The sequence below is a fragment of the Leuciscus leuciscus genome (assembly GCF_965113295.1).
Source record: "Leuciscus leuciscus genome assembly, contig: SUPER_11_unloc_1, whole genome shotgun sequence".
NCBI classification, from domain to species: domain Eukaryota; kingdom Metazoa; phylum Chordata; class Actinopteri; order Cypriniformes; family Leuciscidae; genus Leuciscus; species Leuciscus leuciscus.
The window spans coordinates 2,215,669-2,224,034 of NW_028118546.1; the positions used below are offsets into that span (position 1 = coordinate 2,215,669).

Genomic DNA, 8,366 nt, shown 5'->3' on the forward strand with positions numbered 1-8,366 from the left:
CCACATCCCATTCATTATAATATTTTCTATTTCTATAGGTTTCTCGAAGGAAAACATAATTCATTATCTCTAAGTATTCTAAACCTATCGTCTGTCCATGTATTTAACAAACCTATTCTCAAACACTCCATAACTCCATGAACTCACAGAGGATAGAGACCGAAAAGAACCAATAGTGTAAAATTAAGTATAATTTAATCATTATACTTTTTTATGTACAACTGATGCTTTATTACATATACTTTCTTTTGAAATTGTCTTTAGCCAAAATAATTTTTTGTTTGTTTGTTTAAAAAAGCATTGTGTGCCGTGTTTGGTTTCTTCCTATTTCTGATTACAACAATGGACAAAGTCACGTCAGATGCATGCATCTATATCCCACTCTTAACCCGAATTACTTGACTTTACTAGAAAATTGCACGGAAACCTGTTGTCTTAAACCATTTAAGTTTTTACACAAGGTGAAACTAGAGATCAAGCATAACACATTAAGTGGATGCAGTAGACAAATCAAGTTTACATTAGTAGTCTTTACTTAAAATCATTAGTTCACATATTTATTTTTATTTGGAGTGTACGTTGTATAAAATAACTATTTTATGTTACACAAATGTTATATTTATGTAATGTCTTATATTATTTTGAGATTTATTGTAATAAATGCATTCTGTCACATAAATTGGAAGGGAAGAAAATGAAACCATTCATTTCAATGTTCCATTGTTTTTTTTTATTAATTGTTGACGACAAAAACAAAACAAAACAACAGGAAACACTTCAATGTAATAAACTTGTCAACCAAAAGATAAGTAAAAATAAGCATTGAAACTGCTTGCAAGTCCAATCAGAATGCACATAGCTTTTAGCACGGTTTCAATGTTGTCCATCATAACTTCTTCCTCAATGATGATGTTCAATGACGCTTGATTGAGACGGAGAGAAGACGAGAGCACAACACCTTCATGCTCAATGAGGAGGATTCTAATGTCCAGATGGCAGAATGAGTCATCGTCGTCATTAGAGTCCTATAACATAAGAGCACAATCATGACATTTCTCATTAAATAACCATCAATAATGTTAAGCAATAGAGTCTAGTCATGAGACAATCAAACACATGAGGGAATGTGTGAACTGGTTATGACTGCTGGAGTATATTAAAGAGATAGTCTACCCAAAAATAACAATTCCGTCATCACAATGATCGTGGGCCCAAAGCCATTACATATTTAAAACAGTAATATCCTATACTAAACCTAAACTAATCTCGACAAACTATATATCATTTGAAAGTTTACAATCTCTAGTTTTCATATTTCATATTTCATATTTTCAAAATAAATGACAGAGGAGCCGTAATTTATCAATTTGCAACAAGAATATTTTCATATTCCTAAGGTGTGTTCAGACCTTTATTTTGAAATAGCAATGAACATGAAAAATCATGAAAGAATGGTAGAAACTTCCCATATTACTTCTGAATAGAATGTCTACTTATAAATTGTATTAAATTGTGGAAATAATGGTTCAGATCACTCAAACCACATATGGAAATGGAGGCGCCCTTATATGGGCAGAAATGGAGTCTGGTTGTCACCTAGTAAAAAAATGTGGTACTGCGCCCAAACAAAATCTTACTGAAAGCTCATTTTTTGAGATATCAACCTAAATATTGAAAAACAACTTGTTCAGATTTTTTACTTTGATTTTTTTTTGCAGTTTTAGAGTCGCCCAGGTTTTAAAAATATATATTTTATATAAAATATGAATAATAAAATGTTTTACATTGTACATTTCCATAAACTCAAACTTCTATAACTTTTTTCTGTTTCACTTTCTTAATTTATTTAACTTCTACAAAAATCTGCCAAATGTCTTCTTTAAAACAAGACCAATTGTACGTCTATACTCCAAAGCATTCTTTAATCACAACCATTTAAGTTCAAAATGTGCATTTTCGTGTCTACTCAAAAAGTCTACTCAAAAAAAAAGGGAGGGGGGGGGGGGGGGGGGGGGGGGGGTGACAGTTAATAGGTTAAAGCACATCATTCATGGTAAACACAGAAGCTTGTGCATATGGGGCGCCGTTTGTAAAGTGTCTCACGCTGAAAATAACAGCAACATTTTGTCACATTTAGCTTCAAACAATGTTTAAAAAACTGGTATGAATTTTTGACGGTCACTTTTTACCACATTTACAACAATATTTGTCAACTTAGAGATATTTTAAATAGTTAAATCTAAATATTAAATGTTACACCTAAATGTTAAATCTAAATGCTAAATCTAAATCTAAATGTTAAATCTAAATCTAAATGTTAAATCTAAATGTTAAATCTAAATCTAAATGTTAAATCTAAATATTAAATCTAAATCTAAATGTTAAATCTAAATGTTAAATCTAAATCTAGATGTTAAATCTAAATGTTAAATCTAAATCTAAATGTTGAATCTAAATCTAAATGTTAAATCTAAATCTAAATATTGAATCTAAATGTTTAGGGTGAAACTAAATATTTAACTAATATGCAAAATCAAAATGCCGGTAACCGGAAGTGCCAAAATAAAAGCTCGAGGAGGTCAGTGTGTGTTTATAGCATGGTTTATAGTGTCAAATAACGAATAAAAACCATCTCATCCGAGGAAATGGACTCTTGGACATGGATTATCGTGATAATAACTACCTAAAATAATAAACACATTTGGAGAAACTGTATTTGAAGAGTAGGCTAGCGTCACTTTTATGAAAAGTGCGGGACTTATGACCTGCAGCCATAATAGCCAGCCACGAGGGGGCTCACTTTGACTGAATGTCATGTCATCACTCTCATCACGAAACTCTACAGTTTCTCCAAACGTGTTTATTATTTTAGGTAGTTATTATCGTTATATTATAGTTATTATTATGAGATGGTTTTTATTCGTTATTTGACACTATAAACCATGCTATAAACACACACTCGAGCTTTTATTTTGGCACTTCCGGTTACCGGCATTTTGAATTTGCATATTAGTTAAATATTTAGTTTCACCCGAAACATTTAGATTCAACATTTAGATTTAGATTTAGATTTAACATTTAGATTTAGATTTAACATTTAGATTTAACATTTAGATTTAGATTTAGATTTAACATTTAGATTTAGATTTAATATTTAGATTTAACATTTAGATTTAACATTTAGATTTATATTTAACATTTAGATTTAACATTTAGATTTAGATTTATATTTAACATTTAGATTTAGATTTAACATTTAGATTTAGATTTAGCATTTAGGTGTAACATTTAATATTTAGATTTAACTATTTAAAATATCTCTAAGTTGACAAATATTGTTGTAAATGTGGTAAAAAGTGACCATCAAAAATTCATACCAGTTTTTTAAACATTGTTTGAAGCTAAATGTGACAAAATGTTGCTGTTATTTTCAGCGTGAGCCGCTTTACAAACGGCGCCCCATACGTGCATGCATCACACACCAGAACAAACTCCATTGGTTCTCATTCCTCACGCATGTTTTCTGTGTTACATACGTGATGTGCTCTATGAATGTGTGTCGTTTTTTTTCTTTAGATATATAGAAGTAAATCTGTTCATCATATAAAGTGATTTGGATTAAACAGCTCGATTCATTTTACGACGCCTTTAAGACCGTTTTGGATCTTTAAAGTTTTGGTTAAATTGACTTTCTCAATGGAGAGACAGAAACTTATCAGGTTCCATTATAAATGGAAAAAGGGATAGTTCACCTAAAAATGAACATTTGCTGTTAATTTACTTAAAAGTTTGTTAGATTATTACTATAAATGGAACAAATAAACATAAGAAACAAAATTATGAATTTTTACAAAAAACATATCAGTGACAAACTAGCATTCACTAAAAGCAACATGCTACTGTTAAAGGGATGGTTCGGAGTAAAATCAACCTAGGGTCCTTTGCACCATGACCTCGAGCCAAACACCCCCCGAGAAGGGGTCATGCTACTGCTAACCCGGACGTCGACGTCACTTCAGTGGTTTGGGAAAAGCACGTAAAAGTCCTGGCAGAAAGCAATGCATAAGGATGCCTTAAACCATTTAAGTTTTTACACAAGGTGAAACTAAAGAGATCAAGCATAACACATTAAGTGGATGCAGTAGACAAATCAAGTTTACATTAGTAGTCTTTACTTAAAATCATTAGTTCACATATTTATTTTTATTTGGAGTGTATGTTGTATAAGTTTATAACTAGTGTATAAGTTTGGTACAATTCTGAGCATTATTAGTGGGGTAATTTACGAGATACATCATAGGATCCATTAGCGCTTGCACTACGCCATCCGGCTGATTTCTCTAAATAAGCTCTAACTTTAATAATGTTCAACCAAGGGAAAAAAAGCTTCTGGGGGGTGTTTGGCTCGAGGTCATGGTGTAAAGGACCCTAGGTTGATTTTACTCCGAACCATCCCTTTAACCGCCTGAAACACTTCTTTGTTGGTAAACCAGCTAATGGTGCATATCCTGACACCTACTGGAATGGAGTGTGAGGCGTTAATATCAAGGGAAAATGTAAAAAAATTAAATAAATTACCTATATTTTATTATTTTGTATAATCATGTAACTGTTATATTCAGGAAATTAATAAGAGTTTTATGACCTTTATAAGAACTATTTAGCACATTCTCTAATGTCAGAGAGCCAGAAACACTAACGAAATGCTAACGTTATAGCTAAACTGTGAACATACAGAAACACACTTGCTAAAGTTATCGTAACTGTGAACTGACAGAAACACCTATTTAAATATTAACATTACAGTTAAAGCTGCAGTCCGTAGTTTTTCCTCTTTGTCGCCATCTCTGTTCGAAATCTGCATTTGCAGTTATTCGCAGAATGATCAACTTTACGTGGGTTTTGCCTCGGCACGGCACAGCGCTGATGAATCCAATGTTTTGAGGAGAATGTGTGGCTGTCAGTCGCCGCCGGTGTGGATACTGTCATTCGCAATCACAGATACTACTTTTTGGAAGTATGACCAACATAAGAAATTTCAGTTTCGGAAAATGTATCTGAACAAGAAAGTAACATCCAGTTTTGTTCTGACCAACTAAGGGGAAAAAAGCATTGCAGTAAATCGCGCTGATAAAATCTAACGATCGCTTATCATATCACGCCAAACCGTGCAAATTATACTTTGTTCTCAAATTGTTAATGTTAACAACATCAGCATTGCGTGACTACATTTAATGCCCTTCCGATATTTATCCTTGTTTTCGCATGGGCCGGTTGCAGTCTCTTTTTTTCTGTAGCCACTCCAAAGTCCGAAGTCCATTTTACAACGGGTGAATCTCCAGTTATCGTTTGTCGTTTGTCGTTTGAACCTTTCTGGATCCGCCGTCAAACTGATACGTTTAATTATATCAAGTGCTGTGAGAAAAGGCTATAAATCTCCACCTCCAACATCCTCACGCAACATAGCCTACTAGCCGAGACTCTTCTTCATGTGTACAGATGTGACGTAATGACGCAAAGACGTGCTTGAATTTCCCGCAGAAATCCACCAGTGCCACTGGGATTAAAAACATTATTACAAGCTTACCGTTTTGAATCGAGCTAAGGCAAGCAGTTTTGAACACTGGCTGGTTATGTACTTGCTCAAAAAATTATTTTGGATAATTTTTAACCCCAAAAAGTTACGGACTGCAGCTTTAAACTGTGAACCGACATGGAAAATAACGTCGACTGGTGTTATGAGATTTTTATTTCTGAAATGTTCTGTTTCAGTGGGCAGAGCTCATATTAATATTCATGAGTTTCCCGGACATGTGCGTAGAACTAGTGCTGTTCAATACAGGTTTTTTGGAGTAGACTCCGACTACAGTTAAAACCACATACACTCCCTCATTCATTAATATAACATCAGTTAAACTAAAGCTGGCACGGAGGAATGTATAATTACAAACTAAAGCCAATATGACTTTTATCTATTTTTAAAGTAAGCTACATGTAGGATAAATGTATGTGGCAAAGTTTCTGCGACAGCACTTTGACGAGGTGTAATACGTCAGTGTCCGCATTCCTCGCTTCATTTCTTTCACTCCTTGCTTATCTAACTTTCATAGGCACTCAACTGCCATGCACTATATAGGGATTAGAGAATCAGTAAACAAGTGATAGATTTCGGACACAGAAACAGAGTCAGTATGAGAGTAGATTCCTGTGCTGGAGTCGACCCCGACTCTGGGGCTGCGTCCCAATTCAAAGGCTGCATCCTTCGAAGGCCGGACTTTAATATTCATATCATTAGATATTTGAGTAAGCTGAAACCCAGTACTTGCGTTTAAAAGTGTAATTCGTGAAGGATCCATTGCTGCTTCCCAATTCAGAGGCTGCATCCGACTGAGTCACCGTGGCACGACGAAGGCTGATCCAATTCGAAGCCTCCTTCACATGCAGCCTCCAAAAGTGTCCTTCGTTTCCTGTGAAATGAAGAATACAACAGATGGATCATTCGCTGCCTTGCCTCGTTGTGGAACTGTTGTATTTTATTTTCTGTAACAAAGATTCATAGGCCTATGTATGCATTGACATGAACTAATAGGGCCTTATTCTAAAGTGTGACCAATATTTGAAATGTACCAATGAATGTACAGTACAAAAAGTTCAGAAATGTATATCCACTTGGTACACTTACAAGAGTAGGAAGATGAAGACAGATCAATTAGGGAATAATAAGGTAACATGATGCATGATGTTGTGTACCTCCACAGCTCAATAGCTGGATTTGGCCAGTCCGTCGGGCCTGAGAGTCGCCTTGAGGTAAGAAATCTCAACTTGAGCTCCCAAGCTGAGCTCAACCAGAGCCTGACAATAAACCTACATTAATATTAACCATACAAACTACAAATTAATAAAACTAGAAAAATAAAACTGTGAAAAGACTGTTAATAATGTTTTATTTAATATTTTTTATTAGGGTGGCCCGATTATGATTTTCTATTGCGGATTCCAATTTTTTTCAAGCAAATTGGCCAATTCCAATAGCTGACCTTTTTTCCTTTAAGCAAATGTATTTGTTGTTTATTTGCTCTATAACATCTGTCTCCAGCCATTTGAAATGTAATCATGATGCAAACAAAGAGGCTACACACATGTAGCATGATAATAATTTTTTTTAATTTAAATTAGATTGTATAATTTCAAGATTTAAAGCAAAAACAAAATGGTCTGACTTTTGTTTTGTGAAATTATGCTAGAAGACACCTGCACAAAACAAAAACAGCAGACGGACTGAATGAAAACGCAAATTCACTTTCTGTCAGTAGGTGGCGCTTGGAAAAAAATGTCTAGGCTATATATAGCTATGCCACTTTATTATTTATTGTGCATTTCCCCTTTAAGAGCCACTATCCAAATTTACATAAGGCGTGATTTCAGAAAACATTGGTTCCACACGTTTTGTTGGTTTTTTGGTGAGCTGTAATGGTTTGTTTTAGTTGTATGCAGTTGATATGGAGACGTAATTGGACGATTTAATTGAATTGAATGTTTATTGAACGTTTGTTTTGTTTTTCAAATGCACTTTTTGTAGTAAAAATATACTTTTTATAGTGAATCATAACTCGTCAGCGGCAGGTGCAAACAGCGCAGCTGCCTGAGAAAATCCCTGGCAGCTGGAGATGCCACCGGAAGTGCCGCTGCCACATTTTGCGCCAGACAGAGCCCGTCTACGGAGAACCTGCCAGCCTGGCCGCTCCCTATTAAGTCCTATTGTACCGAATTTTGGTTGTAGTTCCACCAGAGTTCCACTGGGGGCGATCGCCCATGAGTGCAAAATGAATGGGAGTCTATGGAGCTAGATGCCTAAATTTGTCTCTTTCACCCGATTGCTGTTGAGAAATCTCAGATTTGATTGTTTTGCAAGTTCAACATGGGTTATAGGTCGAAAGTTGAATGAACGAGTACTTATGTCCTTTCGATTTCTTACAGGTTGAGTTGTTGTTGCCCATAACACGCTAGCATTCTGCTAATGAACGCTGATTGGTCAGTGAAGGACTGATTACGACCAGAGATACTGCTTGATGGCATCGTGGCATCCGAAGCGGGACCAGAATCAAACACAACAAAAACTCTTCTAGCACGTGTATTAACCTGTGACAGCTGTGTTGTGTGTTTACCTGTGTCAGCTGTGTTGTGTGTTTACCTGTGTCAGCTGTGTTGTGTGTTTACCTGTGACAGCTGTGTTGTGTGTTTACCTGTGTCAGCTGTGTTGTGTGTTTACCTGTGTCAGCTGTGTTGTGTGTTTACCTGTGTCAGCTGTGTTGTGTGTTTACCTGTGTCAGCTGTGTTGTGTGTTTACCTGTGACAGCTGTGTTGTG

At 35.2% G+C, this 8,366-nt stretch overlaps 1 long non-coding RNA gene across 1 annotated transcript; it reads right to left on the reverse strand.

Moving 5' to 3' along the window:
• Positions 1 to 772: 772 nt before the first annotated feature.
• Positions 773 to 7,140, reverse strand: LOC309510044. Its single transcript, XR_014210164.1, has 3 exons — positions 6,751 to 7,140; positions 6,327 to 6,467; positions 773 to 1,025 (listed from the first exon to the last, which is right to left on the reverse strand). It is a non-coding gene; the product is annotated as an uncharacterized lncRNA (long non-coding RNA).
• Positions 7,141 to 8,366: the final 1,226 nt, after the last annotated feature.